This window comes from Hyaena hyaena, unplaced genomic scaffold (genome assembly GCF_003009895.1).
Source record: "Hyaena hyaena isolate Hyena2069 unplaced genomic scaffold, ASM300989v1 scaffold_1053, whole genome shotgun sequence".
In the NCBI taxonomy this organism is placed as follows: Eukaryota; Metazoa; Chordata; class Mammalia; order Carnivora; family Hyaenidae; genus Hyaena; species Hyaena hyaena.
In genome coordinates this window covers 467,387-490,953 of record NW_024081687.1, presented here as the reverse complement: position 1 = coordinate 490,953, position 23,567 = coordinate 467,387, and the positions used below count along the sequence as shown (strand labels likewise).

The 23,567-nt window shown below is 46.5% G+C and overlaps 1 pseudogene; it reads right to left on the bottom strand.

Moving 5' to 3' along the window:
• Positions 1 to 792: 792 nt before the first annotated feature.
• LOC120223846 lies at positions 793 to 23,130 on the bottom strand (annotated as a pseudogene).
• Between the last annotated feature and the right edge of the window lie 437 nt (positions 23,131 to 23,567).

Here is a 23,567-nt window from a genome sequence, read left to right as displayed (position 1 = left end):
CTGAGCCAAAGTCGGACGCTAAACCGGATGAGTTGGTATTTTAAATATCACTGCCTCCATCTGTTGCCTTAGCCCTAAGCTCTCCACGAAGGACCAGTATACTCCACTCTTTGCTTTGTGCTCCACCACTATGCCCCCATCAGCACTCCTCATACTTCCTCGCAGGTGGAAGAATCTTTGAGAAAAGTCTGCTGCAGACATTATGATTTACCCAGCATTGGTTCCCTATCACAGGATATGCCAGTCATGGTGTCAACTGTGCCCAGCTTCCCCTTCTAGCCGAGGCTGCCTCCCCAATATTACTGTGTGATGTAGAGAGGGCTGGGAAAAACTTAGGGACCATATACACGACCTGAAGCCTTGAATACAGTGATCAGAACAGGCAAATGAAACATATGGACAGTGTGGTAGAGTGTGGACACAGAAGAGAATATACTCTGGGTATCTGCTGCCATTGCATCCTGGGTCTGAAAATGAACCTCCGAGATCAGTTTCTCTGGCCAGCCTGTAGCCAGAGCTACCCTTGTAAACCTGAAGACGCTGATGAGAAATATGATATTACTGCTGAACAGCACTGAGCTTCCGTGCTAATACAGGCTGAGCAAGGTGGATACGCCATGGCAGGGAGAAGCTTCTATTTCTGACCCTTCCGACTTGGAGTCTTCCTGAACCTGGCAGTGTGCTTATTCCTCCTCTTGGGTTTTCATGGAGCTCTTTTTTTGTATGTGTGCAATAAACTCTTTTTTAAAGGGTTTTATTAACACAAATACAACATGCACATAAGCTGCCTGTCTATTCATTTGCTTTGCTGCGCAGCCTGGCATCAGGATTGTTGACTCTGACAGCCAACTGGGCTGCTCTATCTGCAATGGCTTTGCGGTCCTTGGAGGAGGCACTGTGAGAAATCTCTGCATGGTAAGATTTGTTGCACATCAGTAGCACTTCAAGCTCCTTGATGTTGTGGACTAGAAACTTCTGGAAGCCACTGGGTGGCATGTGCTTTGTTTTCCTGTAGCTCCTGTAACCAATGATGTTGGGCATCAAGATTTGGCCCTTGAACTTCTGCACACCCTATTGTCAGTGCTTCTGGGTTTCTGCCAGTTGCACTTAATTTTGACATATCAGTCTCACTGGTGCCACATGAACTTCTTGATCCTCTTTTTAATGACCTTGAGCCTCACCAGAGGTCTGAGGGTGGCTGTGATGCCAAGTAAGAGATGGCTACCACTTCTGCAGGCAATGCCAAGGAGGAGAGTATAAACTCTTATTTTCATTCAAGAAAATAGTCTTTTAAAAAAAATGTTTTATTTTTGAAAGAGAGAGAGCATGCATGTGCAAGAATGGGGGAGGGGCAGAGAGAGTAGGGCAGAGGATCCAAAGCAGGCTTTGCACTGACAATAGAGAGCCTGATGCGGGTCTCAAACTCACAAACCATGAGATCATGACCTGAGCCGAAGTCGGGTGCTTAACCAACAGAGCCACCCAGGCTCCCCAAGATAATAGTCTTATGAGAGACAGATTCAGTTTTGAGAGTCTGCAGTTTCTATACTGCAGGACCCTCCTTTAGAAAAATAACACAGAATTACAAAGGCAAAATCAGGGGCTACAGTGAACCCTTATTTATAATGACAAAAACATCCCAACAAATTACTGGATTTTAAAAATTTGAGCAAACTTCCTACTTCTGGCCAGATGGAGTAACTGATATCAGACCAGCCTTCTTGCCATAAACAACTAAAAACTAGACAAAATATATAAGCCTGTTGTCTTCAACATCATCAAGCAACAAGCAACGCTCGGCTGATCCCCAAGAGAAGGGAAATACAGAGGATGGGCCCCTACCCACTATTACCTCTCGTAAACATAGACAAAAATCTTTCTAAAATTATCAAATCACATACAGCAAGATATGAAAAAAATAACATACTATGACAAAGTAAAGGTTTTTTTCAGAAACGCAAGGTTGGTTTAACATTTAAAAATCAATCAATGTAGTTCATCATATTAATGGAATAAAGGAGGAAAAACATATGATCATCTCAATAGATGCAGAAAATGCAGTTGGCAAAATTCAACACACGTTCATAATTTTTTTTAGAAAAAGTATTGGAAAATTAGGAATACAAGCAAACTTTCTTAATGTGTTAATGATGTGTATAATAAAAAACTATAAAATTATAAATAATGGTCAAAAACTGAATGTTTCTTCCTAAAATTAGGAGAAAGTGCCAGTGCAAAAAAATCTGAAGCAATTAAGACTAAATTTAAAACTAAGGTCAACATCTGCTCATTGAAATTATGGAGTTATGCTAAGAGACATCTAACTAAATGGAGATATTCCACATACATGGATTCAAAAACTAACATTGGTAAGATTTCAGTTTTCCCTAGATTTGACGTACTCATTCTCACAATCCTTATCAAAGTTCAGCAGCCTTTTTTGGTGGTAATGGACAAACTGATTCTAAAATGTAAATGGAAATTCAAAGGACATATAAAAGCCAAAATAATTTTTAAAAAGAAGAACAATTCTTAGGATTTAAACTAGTTAACTTCAAGACTGCTCAAAATGGCAGTTAACAAGATGTTGTGGTTTTGGTATAGAGTGAGACAAAGGGATCAACAGAAGGGACTAGAAAATCAGAAATAAACTCATACTTAATAGGCCAACCGATTATTTAGAGAGAGAGAGCATGAGCAGGGGAGAAGTAGAGAGAGAGGGAGAGAGAATCTCAAGCACAGAGCCTGACATCGACTGGAACCCACAAATCACGAGATCATGACCTTAGTCAAAACCAAGAGTTGGATGACTAATCAACTGAGCCACCCATGTGCCCTCAGGTGAACTGATTTTTGACAAAAGTACCAAAGCAGTTTCATGGGGAAATTAAAATCTTTTCATCAAGTACTTCTCTATCAATTGAAAATCCACATTGGCTGTTGATGAGAATGTAAACTGGTGCAGCCACTCTGGAAAACAGTATGAAGATTCCTCAAAAAGTTAAAAATAGAACTACCTGATGACCCAGCAATTGCACTATTGGGTATATAGCCAATGGATACAAAAATGCTGATTCAGAGGGGCACATACACCCCAATGTTTATAGCAGCACTATCAACAATAGCCAAATTGTGGGAAGAGCCCAAATGTCCATCAACTGATGAATGGATAAAGATGTGGTATGTATGTAGATGTGTATACATCTAGATATATACACAATGGAATACTATTTGGCGATAAAAGAATGAAATCATGTCATTTGCAACAACCTGGATGGAATTAGAATGTATCATATGTAGAATTTAAGAAACAACAGATGAACGTAGGGGAAGGGAAGGAAAAATATGATAAAAACAGAGAGGGAGACAAACTATAAGAGAATCTTTACAGAGAACAAACTGAGGATTGCTGGGGGGGGGGTGGATGGGCTTAATGGGTGATGGGTATTAAGGAGGGCACTTGTTGGGATGAGCACTCGGTGTCATATGTAAGTGATGAATCACTGGGTTTTGCTCCTAAAGCCAAGACTACACTGTATGTTAACTAACTTGAATTTAAATTTAAAAAAATAAATAAAGAAAATCCATATCAGAAAAAATTGAAATTTGACTCCCTAGCTCATACAAATAATACAAAATTCATTTGGAATGAGTCAAAGGCCAATGTAAAGACTAAATCTATAAAGTTTCTATAAGAAAGCATGGGGACTATCTACTCAACCTTAGAATAAGCAAAGATTTCCCAGAGAGGACACAGAATGCACTTATTAGAAAACAGTAAATTGATAAATTATACTTCATAAAATTTAAAACTTTTATTTATGAAAAAACATTATTAGAAAATGATAGTCAAGACACAGAGTAAAAGAAAATATTCAAGATACATTTATGTGGCAAAGGACTTGCAGTCAGAACATATGAAGACCTTAAACAACTCAATAATAAAAATTCATCATAGGAAAACTTCATTAATCATCAGGGAAATAAGAACTTAAAATAACAACTGTTGACCCATATTTTGGACAAAGCTTTTGCATCTTGTTTGTGTCCTCTGAGCCTCCAAAATGTTCACCAGGTCGACATGTCACCCACAGTGCAAAGGTGGATTTTTATCATGTGTGCTTGAAACCATCCAACTATGGGGCGCCTGGGTGGCTCAGTCAGTTGAACATCTGATTTTTGGTTTGGGCTCAGGTCATGATCTTGCAGTTTGTGGGTTCAAGCCCCACATCAGGCTCTGCACTGACAGCTTGGAGTTTGCCTGGGTTTCTCTCTCTCCTCTCTTTCTGTCCTTCCCCTGCTTGTGCTCTCTCTTTCTCTCAAAATAAATAAATAAACTTTAAAAAAGAAAGAAAGAAGAAAGAAGCCATCTCATTATGAGACTCTGAAAGCTTGAAAGGGTCAGAAATTTTGCAGATACGCTCCTTTCTTGTATATTTCAAACCTTATTTCTACTCCGTTAGCCATATACTTCTGGTGCTGGTGCCACAGATCATGTTCACATCAGGAATCCATCTGTGGCCTTGCACTTTGGGTCATAACGCCAGTTACATCAGTTGAATGAGTGGCAATTTTCCTCTCCTTACATCCTTACATTTTACTTTCCTTACTCATCAGTTAAATGAGTGGCAAGCTTTCCTCAAAGCTCTTCCTGCACTGGGCTAGCTATCTATGGAATCTAACTATATATGGAAATAACTGTGAATGGCATACATTTACTTCGCAAAACTAAAAATAAATCTGTCCTTAACTCAACATCCTTGTAGCCAGATACCAAAAATGTTCACAGCCACTCCGGTGTCACCTCTTGCAGAGACGAGTGTGACAGATAAGAAGTCAGATTGGCAAGAGACAGCAGTGTTAACCCATTGTGGTTAAAATACTTTACTTTTGTAAAGTACATATGACCCTGTGGAAACATTGTTAGCACCTTGCCAAGGGCCTATATGAAGCCCGTTCTGGTCTGAGAGGTCCTGAAATGTTGGCTTTGTTAGTTTCTGGTGAATCTGCTCCTGGATCTCATAACAGATGCCTACAGTGTTGGATGCAAACACAGACTCGTTCTCAACAGGGCTCTTCTACTTGATGTGGTTCTAGAAGGACCTACCATCTTCTTCCTGACCCCACCTCTCTGCACTCCCTCTTCCTCTTGATTGGCTCCTGGGTGAGCCAGTCAGAGCAACCTCCCACATGCCCAGCATTAAATGGCCTAAGGATAGTCACTTGACCCAAGCAGGGGCAATTAGAACTAAAGACTGGGAAGCGTATCAGTCCCTTCAATGCAAAGCTGTGAGATGACAGCAAACATCATTGTCGTCATCATCATCATCAACAAAATTTACTAACCACTCCATAGTATTTGCAATACTATTTGTAGTTTATGCGGTGAGCTCCAATATTATCCCCATTATACAGGTGGGAACACTGAGGCTTGAAGAGGTTAACAGACGTGCTAATGGAACAGAGCTAGTAAGTAGAAACGCTGCAACTTGAGCCTGGGGAAAATTGACGTGAGGGCTCCCATGGTTACCCTCTACTCTACATTGCCCATTTGATTTCTGCTGTGGGAGGAAGCTGATCTGAGAGAGTGGGGCCCATATGCAATAAGACACAAAGATGAGTAGGAAGCTTTCAGGCTCAGATGCATCATTCCCTTCCTGGCCTGTGGTTGGGAACTTAGAAAAAAATTTATGTTACCATTACTAGCAATCAAATCTCTTCCCATGATCTGTCAGGGTCTATATGCAGTAGGATAGGAGGAGGAAAAGATATGAGCCTATCCTAAGATCCCAATAACCCAAGCATTACCTTCCCTCCCCACCATGTTACACTTGACACATCTGATTACAAAATGCTGATTTCCATTTTGCTGGCATCCTGTGGACTTTCCTCAGCATCTGAACCCTTCACTGCCCAACCTGCATGGACCCATGAATTGACAATCATACATCCCTAGGGGACCTTCAGCAGCCTCTAGTCCAGCCCTTCTATTTTACAGATGGGGAGACAAACTCAGGCAGGGGAAATGACTAGCCCAGAGTCGCATTCTGAGTAGGTGGCATGACCAGATGTCGTAGCTCCCCAGTGACACCAGGTGGAAGGGCCAGGCTTGGTGTGGTTCCTACTGTGCGGGCTGCTTTGGGCTATAGGCTGGCTACATCTGAAGAGGACAGCTGGTGGAAAGAAGACACAACCCATTTTTCTGATGTCACTTGGAAATGTGGCACTCCTTCCTGCCAAGTAATGTGAAATATTTATCTTCTTAGTTAACAGCTGGCCACTAGGTTTTATGCCCTGGAATCCGTGTCTCAGTGAATAAATACTGGCTTTCTAAGTCTGGCATGCACACTGTCAGTTATATAAAGAACCAGATTTGTTCCAAAACCCAGATTTGTGCAAACTCCTCTAAATGTCCATCCATGGGCTATAACTCCAAGTTTTTTGGCACAATCAACCTCACAGGGCTATGTTGCTTGTCAAGCTACAATGAAGATAGAACTGGGTGTAGAAAATATGGCATGGAGGACTGGACAAAGCCGGGTGACCTCAATTCAAGGGGCAGGCAAATGGAGCTGTGACTGATTAGGAGATTGTAGAGGACAGTGAGACCAAGGTCTTGGAGTTCAACTCTTTGGTTCAGATCCTGTATTTACTACTTACTAACCAGAAAACCTTGGCAAATTACTGAACCTCTTTGTGCTTTAATGATCTTGCTTGTGAAGAGGGAGTATTAACAATAGAGCCTGCTATATAGGCATATTGTGAGAACCACATGAGTTTTCCTATGTGTCAATAACCAAGAACAGTGATTCACTGCTATGATCAAGGACCTGCCATGGCAGGTGCAACTCACAGCCTCCTTGAATCTTGATCACACTTCATGAAGTGTTTCTGAAGTCATATTGATGAGAAAACAAGATCTCAGGGATGAGGTGCCCTTGCCCCCAATCCCATGGGCAGACCTTCCAAATCTCCATCATTCACTACTATCCTTTCTAAGGTATCTCAGCTCTGAGATCACGCTATCTTACAGTTGGCTTCCATTTCCAAGTTTCCTCTATACACAAAAATTATATAATGGGATGTCTAATAGCTTTGACTGAGGCACCAAGGTGCAACCGATTTTAGATGTCAGTGGGCGCTGGAGATAGTTCCTTGGTCACATTGGGGAATGAAAGGGTCAAGCATGGAGTTTGGGAGATAGTGTTCAGGGAGTATGTCTTTGGAAAGGACAAGGGGCAGTGAATCCCGCTTGTCTGGAGAATGGGCAGTGTCTCCCCCTTCACTTCACTTCTAAAGACAGGCTTCAAGGAGGTGACTCAGATAGTAAGCAAGGGCTCTAGCAAGTTGTAAGTGGGTCACACAAAGGGCTGATATCTCAGGGACAGGGGTTTAACTGACTGACCATTAGCACACACCAACAGAGTATGGCTACGTTAGGACTGGCTGCACTTAGACTTTGTCAAAACATAGGAAACACAGAACATGGGAACATAGGAAACGCCAGGGGAGCCCATTTCCAATCCTGCCCAAGAAGACCACTTGGAGGGGCAGTGTACTTCTAAGAAGGGAGCCCTGTGCAGGACACCGCTAAAAAATAGAGGCTGGGGACAGCTGAAGGAAGGTGCTCTGGTCCAGAGAATGAGAGATAAGCGGGCCTTCGTTCTGGAATGGGATGGAGTCTCTGAAGAATTCATAGAAGTGTCTCCTGCGAGGAAGAACCAGCTTTAGGCATCTTTCAGGCTCAGCAAGCGTGAACCAGTTCTTTCGAAGGTCTGGGCCAGTTAAGAGAAACAAAACAGAATGGGGCAGTAGCTCAGGGCTAGTAAGAGTGAAGAGCTATTACTCCTGCTAAAACTGAAAGCACACAGGAGGGAGAAGTCTCCAGACCCCGGATGGAGTAGCTGCAGCGGGGGGATGTTGACGGGAGCTGTGGGGACTCGGCCAACCCAGGCAGTACGGCCAGGGGGGAGCTGGTGGGGAGGGGAGAGGCATCTCCTCTTGACTCCTCTCCCGCTCCCTGGCCTCCTGCTGGAAATTCCCATCGGGTGGACCAATTGGAAACCAGAGGCAGAAGACAAGGACACCTGTTGATGGTCCATGCAGGTCAGTGAGGGAGGTGGCTGGAGGATGGATCTAAGGGGCCAGTGGAAGATTCCAGCACACACAGCATCACCCTTGGCCTGGAGCTCCTTGGGCCCATCATTCTACCACCTTTGACCATAGCAGGTTTTGAAGGTCCTTTGACTGAAACAGAAGCACCAGAAAAGCAGAGACTTTATTTTTTTTTATTTAAAAAAAAATCTTTTTTTACAAATAGTTTATTGTCAAGTTGGTTTCCATATAACACCCAGTGCTCATCCCCACAAGTGCCCTCCTCCATGCCCATCGCTTCCCTTCCCCTCCCCCCCCCCCATCAGTCCTCAGTTTGTTCTCAGCATTCAAGAGTCTCTCATGGTTTGCCTTCCTCCCTCTCCCCCACTATTTCCCCCCTTCTTTTCCCCCACGGTCCTCCGTTAAGTTCCTCCTAATCCTCCTATACGTGCAAACATATGGTATTTGTTCCTCTCTGCCTGACTTATTTCGCTCAGCATAACACCCTCAAGGTCCATCCATGTTGCTACACATGGCCAGATTTCATTCTTTCTCATTGCCATGTAGTATTCCATCATATAGATAAACCACATCTTCTTGATCCATTCGTCTGTTGATGGACATTAGGCTCTTTCCATGTTTTGGCTATTGTTGAGAGTGCTGCTATGAACATTGGGGTCCATGTGCCCCTGTGCATCAGCACTCCTGTATCCCTTGGGTAAATTCCTAGCAGTGCTATTGCTGGGGAGTTCAATTGTTAATTTTTTGAGGAACCTCCACACCATTTTCCAGAGGGGCTGCACCAGTTTACATTCCCACCAACAGGGTAGGAGGGTGCCCGTTTCTCCACATCCTCACCAGCATCTAGAGTTCTCTGATTTGCTCATTTTAGCCCCTCTGACTGGTGTGAGGTGGCATCTCAGTGTGGTTTTGATTTGTATTTCCCTGATGAGGAGGGATGCTGAGCATCGTTTCATGTGTCTGTTGGCCATGTGGATGTCCTCTTTGGAGAGGTGTCTGTTCATGTCTTCTGCCCATTTCTTCACTGGGTTGTTTGTTTTTCGGGTGCGAAGTTTGGTGAGTTCCTTATAGATTCTGGATATCAACCCTTTATCTGATGAAAAGCAGAGACTTTAAATGTCTGGTGTATACTGTGTCCCCAGCACCAGGAACAGTGTTTAGCATATAGTAACCATTGATTGATTGAGGGAGTGAGTGACAGATTGAATATTCTCCCTCATATATGGAAAATACCTCCCAAGCTGAGGGGATATGGAATCTACTGCAAATAATATCCATTAATAAAAAACATGCTTTGTCATTTCAGGAGAGAGGAGGGCCATTATGGTGCTTCTGGGGGATAAAATATTCAACAAGCACTTGCCAAGCACAAGAGGACAGAAGTTTGGCTAAAAGGAGCCAGAACATGGATGGATGTCCCATCAGAGCTTATAGGAAGCTCTTTACATAGAGTATCACCTTCTTTTGGTAACTATTGTCTCTTCAATTCAACAAATACTTGCACAGCCCCATTTGGCCCTGCCAAGCACTGGAGATAGAGTAATGAACAAGGTAGTGCAGAATCTGGGTCCTCTGGGAAGCAGGTGCCAAAGTCAGGTTAGGAATTTAAAAGGCTTATTGGGGTGGAATGTCATGAAAGGTAGAGGAGAGGAAGCAGGAATGGGCAGGGAGAGCCTTGGACCCAGTACAGATCTGAACGTCAGCAGTGGGCTCCAGCGCAGGCTGCCCACTGGGGGAGCTCCTGGGTGGGTAGGAAAGGCAAGACCCGAGTACCCTTACCGAGTTCCGTCACAGGCTGTGTCTCAGATCAAAAGCTGAGGTGGAGCCTAAAGGCACTGGAGCAGGAGGCTGTCAGTTTCCTGCACCCCTCCCCAACCCCCCACCTCCCTGCAGTGGAATGAGAGCTCTGTCCTACAGAGTGATGCAAATGGCACCCCTCCATGGCTTCCCCAAACAGATGTGGCACCACCCTCATGTTCTGGTTTGTACTCCACTTCACAGAGCTGGCTGTGGGGTCCTTGGAAGAGCAAGGGCCATGCCCTTTCCTCCTTTGCGGTCTTCCATGCTAATCCTACAGTACCTAGATAGCCTTGAATCAGTGACTCACAAACTCATTCCTTCATTCATTCACTCACTCACTCAGTGCACGTTTCCTGGACACACACCCTGTGATGGATATAGGTTGGGCTTTGGGATTGGATACAAAGACCACACAGATTTAACTCTGCCCTCAAGGTGAGGGCATTCAGCCAGGAATGACAGAAAGGATGTATTAAAATAATCGTAAGAAGGGATGTCTGGGTGGCTCAGTCGGCTAAGCCTCTGACTTCTGCTCAAATCATGATCTCACAGTTCGTGGGTTTGAGCCCCGCATCGGGCTCTGTGCTGGCAGCTAGCTCAGAGCTTGGAGCCTGCTTCTGATTCTGTGTCTCCCTCTCTCTCTGACCCTTCCCTGCTCATGCTGTGTCTCTCTCTCAGAAATAAATAAAACATTAAAAAACAAAATAAAAATAAAATGATAGTAAGAAGTAAAGAGAGAAGCAATGATGATGATTGATGGTGCTGCTGCTGTGGTGGTGATTGTCTAAATCACTTCAAACTGCTGTAACTGAGCGCTTAACTAAGAGAAATTTATTTTTCACAGTTCTGGAGGTTGGGAAATACAAGACCAGGTGTTGGCAGATTTGATGTCTGGTAAGAGCCTGCATCCTATTTTTAAGACTGCATCCTCTGGGGGATGAAGAAAGCCAGGGATGTCCCAGGGGCCTTTTTTATAAGGCACTAATCCTAACACCAAGACTCCACCCTCATGACCTAATTACCTTCCAAAAGCACCACATCCAGATACTGTCAGGATTGGGGGTCAGGTGACTATAGACATTTTCTGGGGGACACAGGCATTCAGATGGTAGTGGTGGTGGTGACGCTGGCGGTGGCGTGTGAGTCACAGGGAGCAACACAGAACCACTTGATAGGGCCAGAGGAGGGCAAGGTGACTTCTGTTTCTAACTCTTAGATAGTGGTTTCTTGAAGACCAAGTTGCTCTGAGAATCCCGTGAAGAGCAGAACAGGGAGACACAATTCTCCAGAGCACTGGGTGAGCGAGAAATTAGTGCGAAGCAAGGGAAATCGGAGCCAGGGGTCAGCAAGAGTGGAATGTCATCTTAGGGGGCCTGGGCTCAGCTCAGCTGGGATCATGGAGCCATGGATGGATTTTAAGCACAGAATAGTGGCTTGGTTTGAGTTGTGCTCTGGGAACATAATTCTTGCTGGAATTGTGGAGATGGGTTGAGGTGGTAGGAATCAGGCCCAGGGAGGTAATGCAGTCTGGGACTTGGTTGAGGTCAAAGGCACTGGGGACGTAGACCAGGTACAGAGCAATGAGAATGAAACACACTGAGGGAAGAGTGAGAGACATGTAATAGCCTGTTGACCAGCTCTCCGGTAATTCTTAGACAGCCCTCTGCACACTGTCCGGGTGTGTAGCAACAGTACCGTGCAGAGTCCTGCACTTGATGTTCCTGACTTCAGGTAAAACAGCCTGAAGAGGGAAAGAGGAAACCCTATTCGTTGTTGAATATGTGCCCAGTATATTGGCATATATAACATCGTTTAAACCTTGCAGTAGCCCAGAGGGCTAGGAATGGTCAGCCTGATGTTACAGACCAGGAAACAGAGGCACAAAGAGAGCGAGTCAGTTACCAAGTGAGCGACAAGGCTGGAACTTGAACCAGAATGGTCTGATACCAAAGGCTTTGGGGCTTCAGGCACTTTGGCTTCATGTTGCTAAAAGATTCCACTAGTTGTTCCTTGAAATGAAGACTAGGGCCAGAATGAGCCCCTGGGACTGGAATCATATGCACGTTCCAGGAAAGAGCCCAGTTGCTCAGTGCACATATCTCTTGCATTACTTTTTGCCTTTTTTAGACACTTGGAATTCTGGCAGGTGCCCCACTACCCCCCGTGGCCCCCGCAGAACAAACACAGCAGTGTTCAGTGGGATTTCTTTTTTTTTTTTTTATGTTTTATTTATTTCTAGGAGAGAGAGAGAGACAGCGTGAGCAGGGTAGGGTCAGAGAGAGAGGGAGTCACAGACTCTGAAACAGGCTCCAGGCTCCGAGCTGGCAGTCAGCACAGAGCCCGACGTGGGGCTCGAACCCACGAACCGCGAGATCATGACCTAAGCGAAAGTCGGATGCTTAACCGACTAAGCCACCCAGGTGCCCCTTAAGTTTTTCTTTTAAGTAAGCTATATACCCAATGTGGGGCTTGAGCTCACCACTCCAAGATCAAGAGTCCCACGCTCTACCATCAGGTGCCCCGATGATCTTACAATTCTGTACATTATATTATGCTCCCCACGATAAATCTAGTTACCACTGTCCCCATACAATGTTATTCCAATGTTATTGACTATGTTTGCTATGCTGTATATTTTTTTTTTATCTCCATGACTTATTTATTTTATAACCGGAAGTCTGTACCTCTTAATCCTCTTCACCTATTTGCTCCATCCCCTCACCTCTGGCCATCACCAGTTTGTTCTTTGTTTTTAATGTCAAAATTTTCTCAAAGCTTGGGCTTTTAAGTTCCAGGCTTTCCAGAGTCCATGTTCGATGGTCTGAGTGAGCTACCTTCAGATGCCATCCTTGTTCATAAATGTGCCACCATCTTGACAGTCAGCCTCAACTTTTAAAACATTTATGAAACATGCAATAGGCCCTTATCCACCCTCTAAAATATTTAACAGCCAAAGGTGAAGCAGACTTGTGAAGGGTGGGCTATAGCCCTGGGCTCAGACTGGCTCCATTCTGCACCAAGACACTCTTGAAATCAGCTATTTTGTTAGAAATCAAATATTCATATGAATGGCGAATAATTTATTATTGAGGCTGAGTCCCTGAGAAACTCAGTAGAAATCCCTAAGAGGAACTTTTGGTGTCCCAGTGACTATAGATCCAACTCTTTCTACCAAGTTCAGAGTGAGAGGCATTGGGTCCAAGCATGGGCCCTGGCGCCAGGCTGCCCGGAACTGCCCACTAGCTCCCTCACGGATCAGCAGTGCTGAATACCTCCCATTTGCTTCTCTAAACCACCCTCTATCCTTCCCCATTCTGCTCTGTGTTCCAAGAGGCTGAGCTCCATGGACAACAGGTGCCCTTGACCTCCGGCTTCCAGTTGGGTTCAGCCAATAGGGAGCCCCAGTGGAGAATGGAGGAATTGAGGAGGGGCAGGTTCAGGAATCGACTCCTTCAGCTCCTCCCTGATGGATCACTATGGGGTCATGGGAAGGCCACATCTTCTCTAGGGCAGCTTCTCTAGAAGCCCTCTCCAGGCCATGGTACCCACTCTCTCCTCTTGCTTCTTCAGATGGTGGTTACTGCTCCTTGAGATGTACGGCACCATCCCTCGTTATTGCCTTAAACTCTGCTCTTAGATTTGTATTTGGTTTAATCTTATAAAATTACCATTTTGAAGATCAAAAATGATCAAGTACTGGCAATCTCATATGTGTCAACCTAATAAATTGTTTGTATTAAACCTGCCTCAATATACCAAGGTGTATGTGCTATTTCCTACCATAACCCTGGCTGAAACAGAAGATATATGACCTTTTGCTAATTACTTAACCTTTGCATGCCTCAGTTTCCTCATCTGTCAGATGAAGACAACTCTAGTACTAGTACCTACTTCAGAGAGTTGTTCTAAGAATCAAATAAGCTAATGTACATCAGGGAGTAAAACAGTACTTGGCAAGTAATATCTCTGTTCAGTAGATGTTGAGGAAGGCAATACCCATTCTACGGATATTAATTGCATGAGACAGAAGAGTCAGAAGAATGGACTCATGACTATCTGAGCAGGAAGGGGATAGGATCCTTTGTAATCTTCAGTGGAGAAGCATGGAAATAATTTAGGTTTATGTGGTTGCCATCACTGGAAACTACATTCATTGATTAGCTTCTTTAGCTAATCAATTGAAAATCTATTGAGTGTCTGCAATATGGCTGCCAGGCGCCATGGGAATACAACAGGGAGCACATCAGGGACCCTTATCCTTCCCCAGGACATCTCCTGAGAGGGATCCAGACAAGGAAGCCAAAAACTACATTGCAGGGTACTTAGAAATGCAATAAGTAGGGAGTTCAGGGGCAACACAGAACCCTAGGGAGCCTGGCGCCCGATTTAGGAAGTCAGAGCATTGCTTCCCACAGAAGGAACCGTCTGATCCCTGACCCAAAGGAAGAGTACGAGACATCCAGGCCAAAGATCCAGGCAGTGAAGGAACAGCATTCCCACAGACAGAACATGATGTCAGAAACCCCAAAAATGAGAAACTATGGTGTCTATATAGGGGAGTAAAAAAAAAAAAAAAAGGTTCAGTGAGGCTGGAGCGTGTCCTTGGTGCCTAGGTCAGTCCCTGGTACACAGCAGGGACTTAACAATTAATGCAGAAACACGGGGTACAGCCGCGTCTCTAATACATTGATACATGGAGGAGAATATTCTCCAGTATACTACTTTCTCTGTCTGCCAGTTTACTGAGCGCTGGTGTTCATCTCTGTGAAGACAGCTCACTGGGCCCCTTGAAAACCCCTTCTCGGGGCGCCTGGGTGGCTCAGTTGGTTAAGCGTCCAACTTCGGCTCAGGTCAGATCTCATGGTTCGTGGGTTCGAGCTCCACATCAGGCTCTGTGCTGACAGCTCAGAGCCTGGAGCCTGCTTCCGACTCTGTGTCTCCCTCTCTCTCTGCCCCTCTCCCCGCTCGTGCTCTGTCTCTCTCTGTCTCAAAAATAAATAAACTATAAAAAAAAAAGAAAACCACCTTCTCCCTGTTCACTCACTCTTTATCAGAATGTCAGAAACAAAGAGTCAAGATCTCTGCAACTCAGAGAGCAGGAGAAGGAGGTGGCAAGTGGCCGGGAGCCAAGCTGTTGGGAAAGTGCCTTTGAAGGCAATTCAATGTATGTCAACATCTCAAAACAAAGGAAGATTTTTCTTTTCTCATCCCAGCTACCTCTTGCTACAAAACATAGGCCCTCCCTGGTTGGTTTGCTTCAATCGTACTCCGTTGTGGTTCACTTCCCTCCAACACACTGCTGCTGTCGATTCCCGAATCAATCCATTGAGGAGTTGGAACAAAATATAAATTCCTGTGCATGAGTATTGAATGTGATGTATATCACACACACGAATGCTGCTGCAATAGTAAATGTACGTGATGTGCAAATCAGTTGTACATGTGTCAGACACAAAGAAAGGGGATCCAACACTTGGGGACTCCGAGTAAGGGGCTCTGGACCCAGGCAGTCTGAGTTCTGTTCCCACGGCTGCCGTGTACTTGACCAAGTTGTTGAATCTCTCTGCGCATTTGTTTATCCATAAAACAGCAATAATAAATGTCACCACACATAGGGGTGCTATGAGAGTTAGATGATTATAGAAATGTGAAACACTTAGGGTGGAATTTGAAACATAATAAGCGGTCTGTATTTGTTCCTTTTACTATTATATAGTCCATGCATGGGCTGCAGGGGGTGACAAGTAGTTTAGGTTTTTGGGGTTATTCCTTCCCCTGAAATACCGTTTCTAACCCCTTCTTGGATGCTAGGCATCCTCTCCTCCAGGAAGCCTTCCTTTCCTGCCCCTGCCCTGCCCAGTGGACATGCACAACCCCACACCCACCCCGTAGTGGGCTTGCCCGTGTCTGGATTATCAGCACCTTCTCCTAACTGACAGCTGACCTTGGGACAGACAGGACCTTTCCAGGATGCATAATGAAGGTTCCTGGCACTGGATGCTTTCAGTACGTGAGCATTAAAAGGAACTGAATTTATCTGAATTAGAAACAAAACTGCTTTCAAATCCAAAGCAATTTACCAGCACAGCCCACGTGCCTAGGGAGGGAACCTTTGCCAGCCACACAAGAAAGAAAATGAGCAAGATGTACCCCACCCCCCACCTCCATTCCCTCCGGAAGAGGCAATGGAGATTCTTCTCTCTAAAGAGAAATTAATTCTACCCAGAAATAAATCCCCAGTGAGCCTCCCAAGGAGGCCATTAGCGAATCACAGTTATCCACTGGCAGGAGTCTCTTCCTGTGCAAGTCCCACTGAGTCACCACCGAATTCGCTTCTGCTAGCAGCTGGCCCGAGCCTGAGGGATGGCCAACAATTACAGGAGAGTAAATATTTCAGCACCATGGAGTGAGGTTCTCAACGGCCAACAGGAAGCTATTTCTCTTTCCTTTAAACCGTTTATTAAAACCCAAGGTTAACTCCAGCAAGGCAATACATTTTTCTGCTTCCTCCTCCAATTAGCTAGCTCCTTCAGAGCTGAGGGATTTTTGTTTGTTTGTTTGTTTGTTTGTTTTTGCTTTAGCAAGGCCTGTGCATGAACTGCAGGTACAGCGCTTTCCCCCTCGGGGGGCCTCGGGCCTTCCAGACTTGCAATCAGATTCAGATCCCATCTCTCCCAGGAACCAGCTCTGAGACCTTAAGGCAAATCACTGTGCAGCCTCCTGGGCTCCAAGTCCAAGAATATGGGGGTAGAAACACCTACCTGCATGTTGCAGAGAGGGTTCATGATTTAAAGAATATGGCAGGGGCGCCTGGGTGGCTTAGTCGGTTAAGCATCCGACTTTCGCTTAGGTCATGGTCTCGCGGTTCGTGGGTTCGAGCCCCGCGTCGGGCTCTGTGCTGACTGCCAGCTCAGAGCCTGGAGCCTGTTTCAGAGTCTGTGACTCCCTCTCTCTCTGACCCTCCCCTGCTCACGCTGTCTCTCTCTCTCTCTCTCTCCTGGAAATAAATAAAACATTTAAAAAAAAAAAAAAAAAAAAGAATATGGCGGAGGCCAGCTCCAGGGCTGGCACACTGAAGGCAACCAGCAAACCTGATATCTACCCAAGAGCCACTCCCCTCTTCTCTGTTAACAAAGCTCCCATTTGTTAAATGGATAAAAGAAGCTATAGCCTTCCCAGCCCGGGACGTGGTATTCCTATCCCCTTTCCACAACTGGTTTAAGAAAGACTCTGAGACGCGACACATTGGTCAACGAGACACGAAGGGGAAACGTGCTGGGGGGAGGGCCTCCTGGCAAACATATCTTCACTTCCAAAAGGGATACTTTAGGGAGTGACATCGGCAAGAAGGGCGATCACCAATTTCCCGCCTCCGCAACAACAATTTGGCAGCCTCTGTGGGAGCTCTGCGGGGGTCCAGGGAGGAGACTGCGCAACCCTGGTGGAGCCCAAGACCAGGAAGGTCTATGCTGCAAAGACAGACTCACTGACGGTGGTCCTGGCTATAGACCCGCTGCGGCTCAATTGGTCTTGGTCTTGCCGCCACCATCCACCAAAGGGCCCTGCGGTAGTGACGCCTGCCTGTGCCCCATGTAATAGTCCTGCTGAACTCAGTCCTGGCTGTGGGCCTTGAAGCAGCCCATGACCTGGCTCTAGCCCCTCTTAGTCACCAGGCCTGCCCACCTGGTGACAAGACAGGAGACACACCCATCCATGCCCCTAAGATAGGCACAGATCCATGGTCTGACACAGATCCTGAAACGACCGTGTAATCTGGCTCTAACCCTTCTTCACTGTGGGTGAGGAACACTCCTGCCTGCTGAGGGACCCGCTGGGAGGTGTGACCTTCTATGCCCCCTAGACACAGACCTGCAGGCCATCATCCCAGCTTGGGCCCTGAATCGGCCCTGTGACTCGGCTCCAACTCTTCTTGGCCATCATCCAGGACCATTCTGCCTGCCGAGGGACCTTCTCAGTGACCTCCCAGGAGCCCTCCCAGGGTCCCAGGGGGAGCCATACCCATGTGTGTACCTAGAACAGGTCCGCAGTCTATAGACCCTGAAATAGACCGTGTCCCAGTGCAAACCCTACTTATCAATGTCCTGAAGCCTGGCCATTCCATTCACCGAGGGATCAGACAGAATACATGTTCACTTAAGCTGCTGGTGACAGGCCTACCAACCACAGACCCCACTGCAGACCCAGTTGCAGCCATGTGAGCCGGGTCCACCCCCAGTCAACTGCAATCCCAGAGACAAGGCCATCAGCCTGAGTACCTGACACAAGACGTCTTTACCTCATGAAACCAGTCTATAAATATTGGAAGCGATGTTTACTCCTTCAAGTGCAGACACCAGTGCCAGGCTACGCGGAACACGATGAATCAAAAAAACGAGGACATGACAGAAGGAAACTCACAAAACGCCAGGAACCAACCCCCAAGAAATGGAGGTCCACAAATTGCCTGACAATTCAAAATAATCATCTTCAAGAAGCTCAATGACATGCAAGAGAACACAGATACACAACTAAATGAGATCAGGAACAAGGCTTGAACAAAATGAGTTGAATAAAGAAAGAGAAACCCTAGAGAAGAACCCAACAGCATCCCTGGAACTGAAGACCACGGAGACAGACACAGACTCAGCAGAGGGCTTCCACAGCAGACTTGAACATGCAGGAGAAAGAAACTGCTATGGTTTTGTCAAATTAACATTGGGTACATGGAGCTCAGGGTGCCAGATGATGATTCGTGGTTCCACAAAAGGCCTCAGGAGAAATTGAAATAGAGAATTTATTACACTCAGGTCCTGGAGGAAGCACACGGCCTTCCTTCCAAGACCACACAGGACATCGAGTTAGAGTGCAGGCAGACAGAGAGTAATGGGGCCCCGGGCCATGCCTTCTAGGGTCTGTGGGTGAAGAACTTTGGGGTTCCCAGGCTAAGTCTGGACTGGTCAAGTCAAACGAAAAAGAGCAGAATTTTGGTAAACTCCAGGGAGGTCTTATCTAAGGGATGCACGGAGGGAAGTGGGGGGAGACTGTTTAGCACAAGTGCTGCTGGGAAGTCATATCAGGTACTTCCATTTACTTGTGACTCTGCAACTGTTATCAAGGACATGTGCTTGCATGAGGGGCTGGTGTCGCTTTAAGGTCCCTGCAGGCTGCCCAGCCAAGCAAAATGGATGTCAAGACAGCAATACCATGGGGTGGCTTGGCTAAACTCAGGAGCAAAAAGAATAAAGAATGAAAAAAGAGTGAAAGCATGCAGGCAGGATCTATGCGACATCAGCAATGAACTAACCTAGCACACATGAGGAGAAAAGGGAGGGACAGAAAGCTTACTTAAGCAAATAATGGCTGAAAATGTCTCAACTCCTGGGAGGGATAGGGACATCCAGATACGTGAAGTTCAAAGGACCCCATGTAAGATCAACCCAAAGAAAATTACCATAGACACATTCCGATCAAATTGTCAAAAGGTAAAAAAGATACCTCAGAAGGAAATATATAAATTAATAAGTAGGTGTTTTGCATTGTCAGAGGTTGGTGTCTAATTGTGATGTCTGGAAGTGCTGCAGCCATTTTGTGACTGTGAGCTGAGGAGCTTGAAAACAAAAGTGACCACACAGAGGTACAGAGTAGAGGTTGGGAGGCCATGATGCTATCATTGAGCCTCTCAATTAAGCAGTGCTGACTCTACCCTTTTTCTGGCCATTCTAATTTCAGATTACTGCCGAAACAGATTACTACTGAACGGGATTACTGTCCTTTATTGTTTAGGCAACTTTTAATGGCATCATCTATTGAGTTGTGTCCCTCACATGCAGTTGAAATGATGCTAATAAGAAAACCCACCCAGAATAAAAGTGGTAGATTTCATCATGGAAACTTTATCACTCTACTCACTAGCCAGCAGCCAGCCAAGCATTAATGAGCACCTACTGTGCATATATAACTTGCGATCTCAAAGTCTGCAATTGTCATATAAAGTTAAGGAAAAAAATACCAAGACATTTTTTCTCTTGAGTCATCTTAAATCCAAAATATAAATCATAGCCATGGTGGTGATGATGATATCTGTGCTGATTAGCATTTTTTAAAAATTATGTTTATTTATTTTTGAGAGAGAGAGAGACAGAGCATGATCAGGGGAGGGGTAGAAAGAGAGGGAGACAGAATCTGAAGCAGGCTCCAGGCTCTGAGCTGTTAGCACAGAGCCTGACGTGAGGCTCAAACCCCAGAACTGTGAGATCATGACCTGAGCTGAAGCTGGATGCTTAACCAACTGAAACACCCAGGTGCCCTTGATTAGGATTTTTAGTGGCAGACAGTAGGGCCCAATCTAGCTAGTGTAGATGGAAGCAGAATTTATGATAGTTGTTAGGAGCTCACACAATCTCCAGGAGAGCCAGAGACAGGGCCTGGAGGCAACAAGTCCAGGAACAGCATCCAAATCACCCTGTGCACTGTTCCCAGCACTCTCAGAACTCACAGCCTCTGGGTACAGGCCCCCCCAGATGCTGCTCACAGGACAGAGCTGCTATGTCCTTGGGCCCGGCTGGCTCTGAGATCTTGAAGCTCCCCCATCCTCACCGGGAAAGGAGTCCATGTGGGCTCTGTTTCCGATGCTTCTTTTTTTTCAAATCAATGCCTTGCATGGAGGCTTCTGATGGTCTGACGGTGGCCCGCATTCTCAGCCTCAAGAAAGCCTAGGAATTGATGTCTTGTCTCCCCTCGGGAAAGGGGGACTCAAAATGAGGGAGTTTCTACAAATACAGATAAAGTGTCCCTAAGTGAGAAGCGACATGACAGAAGTCCATTATACCATCTGTTCAGAGCTTTGGTTTCTTTAGAAAACTCTTTTTGGACAAGCTAACAGTTGGGGAGGCTTACGTGACAACTTTGGGGATAATAATGGTTGGGTTCCTTGACTGGAAATCGAAAGACCTGGGTTCGTGTCTTCGCTTCAACACCAGTCTGCTGGGATAAGTAACTTCCCAGACTGTTAATGAGGATCTGGTGAGCACCTTCCACCCCGAGACTTCTGCATCTGGAGCCTCAGACCCTCATGCTTCCTTGTTGAGGGCTCAGAGTCAAGGAGGCTGGGTTTTAGTCTTGGGTTGGCTGCTAACTGGCTTGGTGACCTTGAGAATGTCATAGAGCCCTTTGTGGCCTCAGTGTCCATGTTCTGTGATGGTGAGTCAGACCAGCTGGTGTCTACATGTCTTTCCTGTCCTATCCCATGCCCCTATAAGCGTGTTGTCACATCCAACAACTCTTTAAGATAATTGTAGTTTCTGTCCATTTTGCAGGAATCACCAAAAAAGCAACTTCCCCAAGGAAATCTGATGTCCAAGCATTAGTAAACTTGCTTCAAATATCTCCTGAGTTAAAAGTGACCAAGGAGTGTTTTGCAAACAGAGCACCACGTCAACACCTTCTAATAATACAACAATCTCTCCCCAAAGACGGGCCACCAAGCCCAGCTGCCCAGCTGACTCATCCACCTTGGGAAGACAGACGGCTTGGCCTTGAACGCAAGCCTCTGCCAGCCCCTGTGGTCCCTGCTGGCCTACGTGCAACACTCCACTCCACTTTCCTCCAACAAGCCCACAGACTGCTGTGTACACCGGCTCCCTGCGAAGGAGTGACTTCCTTATCTCTCACCCCTGAAAACTCACGCACTGTAAACACAGCGGTCTGGATCCCTGGAGACCTGGTCCAGCAGCCTGTCATGCGTATACCACACTCACACCTCTGCTCACTCCTGCAGGCGAGGCCCCAGTCTTCCTAGAGTGTGGGAGTTACCACTGACATGCCTCTTTATGGACAAGCCGCTGGGTCTCTTCCCAAACTAGCTCTCTGTCTCCATCCTGAAAACCGGAGCCAAAACTACCCGCCACAAAGAATTAGCAAGTGATTGCGCGCAAAAATCGTAGCCAGTGACGGGCACTTAGGAACTCAGTATAAGCTCCCTTTCTTCCTTCAACGCCCACTTATTACCTGGATCCCCCCCATCTTTTTTCCAGGGGGCTCCCAAATGAGCCTCCATCCCTCCCTTCAGACCTGCCTCTCGGAGCCTTTGGGGGTCCTTCTCACACCAGTGTTCCCAGAATCGTGCTTTACCCTCACACTTATCTTCTGTTCTGACTGCCTCCCCCTCTCCCTGCTCCGAGAAGCCTCACCCTGCCTGAAACCATAGCAGCGACCTGCTTAAATGAACTAAAAGGACGGTCCAGTCTGATAACTAGTTATGGCAGTGTGAATGACATACTGAACCAATCACAACAACTTGTGTTACAAAACCTGAACCGGAGAGAGATGGCGCCGCAGGTGCTGTAACCAGGCTTCTTGGGCTAATGGTTCCCGTTGTTCAGCCCCATCCCCGGTTGGGAGCTCCCAGAGAGCTGGTGCTGTGTCCCTTGTGCTCTTGTTATACCTGTGACCGAAGCTGGGCTCCCTGTGGGTGAGGGTCTGGGTGCACCGGACGTGGGAGGCAGCGCTCTACTGTGTGCCAGGAGTCACACTGCCACCCGGAGAGCCCAGAGGCCACTGGCCTGCCCTAACTTGTGTGACATCATGAGGAATCACCCCTCCTCTTAGCTTCCCTCCCTGCTCCTCTGAAATGAGTGTGTTTGGTAAAATGGCTGATGGGTGTTGAGCGCGAGCTTTGGGTCAGATGCCCCAGCAGATGCTCCGGCGGGTTCTATACACATTAGCACATTCAGTCGTTGCTACAGCCCTATGGAAGGGTTCATGACCATCCCCACTGAGTGGAGAGGAAACTGAGGCATGGTCCCAGGTCACATAACTGCTAAGTGGTAGGGAGGGGCAGGATTTGACCTTCAGAGCCTGTGCACTGCCCACCCTGCTGATCCCGCCTCTCCGCACCATGAGGTGACCTCACGAACTCTGGGAGAAGAGGACATTCCTGGCGCTCCAGTCCAGGAAGCAAAAGTCTTCACGTGTCACGGGTCCAGGGACACCCCCGAAAGAGAGGAGAGGAGTCACTGTGGCTTGCCTTCACCTTTGCTGGGTTATGCCATGGTGACGTGGCAGAAGGTATAAGTCACAGGCTCTGTAGCCAGACGGACCCGAGTGCCAACCCTACTCTGTTGCTGTGCTGTGCGAGGGTGTGGGCACTCACCGTCTCTGAAGCTCAGTCTCCCCACCTGTAAAGTGGGCCTGATCCTCTACCTCGATGGCAACCATGGTGAGGCCTGAACGAATCACGCACATGAAGGGCCAAGCAAGAAGCCCGCCACACAGAGCTGTTGAGGAACCGCTATGATTGTGGAAAATGACTATTGCCTTCCGATCGTAAAATCAGTTCAGCTGCTCTTCTTAAAAGCCACTGAGTTTCCACACAGGCTCAAAGGTGAGTTCTGTCCCCGCCCTAACTCTCCCTGGTTTGTCCCCCCTTCCCCATTACCTCTCCTCCTCTATCTCTCTTGCAGAAATAAAGCTGGTCATTTAAAACAAGAAGGGGGAAACAAGCTGCTTGGCATCCTGTCTTCCTTTCCCACCAGCTGCTGTTACCATGGTAACCCACAGGCATCTGCATGTTTGTGTCTCAGCTGTGTCTCCCTGGCGCTCTGGGTATGTGGCCAGTCTTTCCCCTGCCCTGGGAGGCTCCAGAAAGCCACACC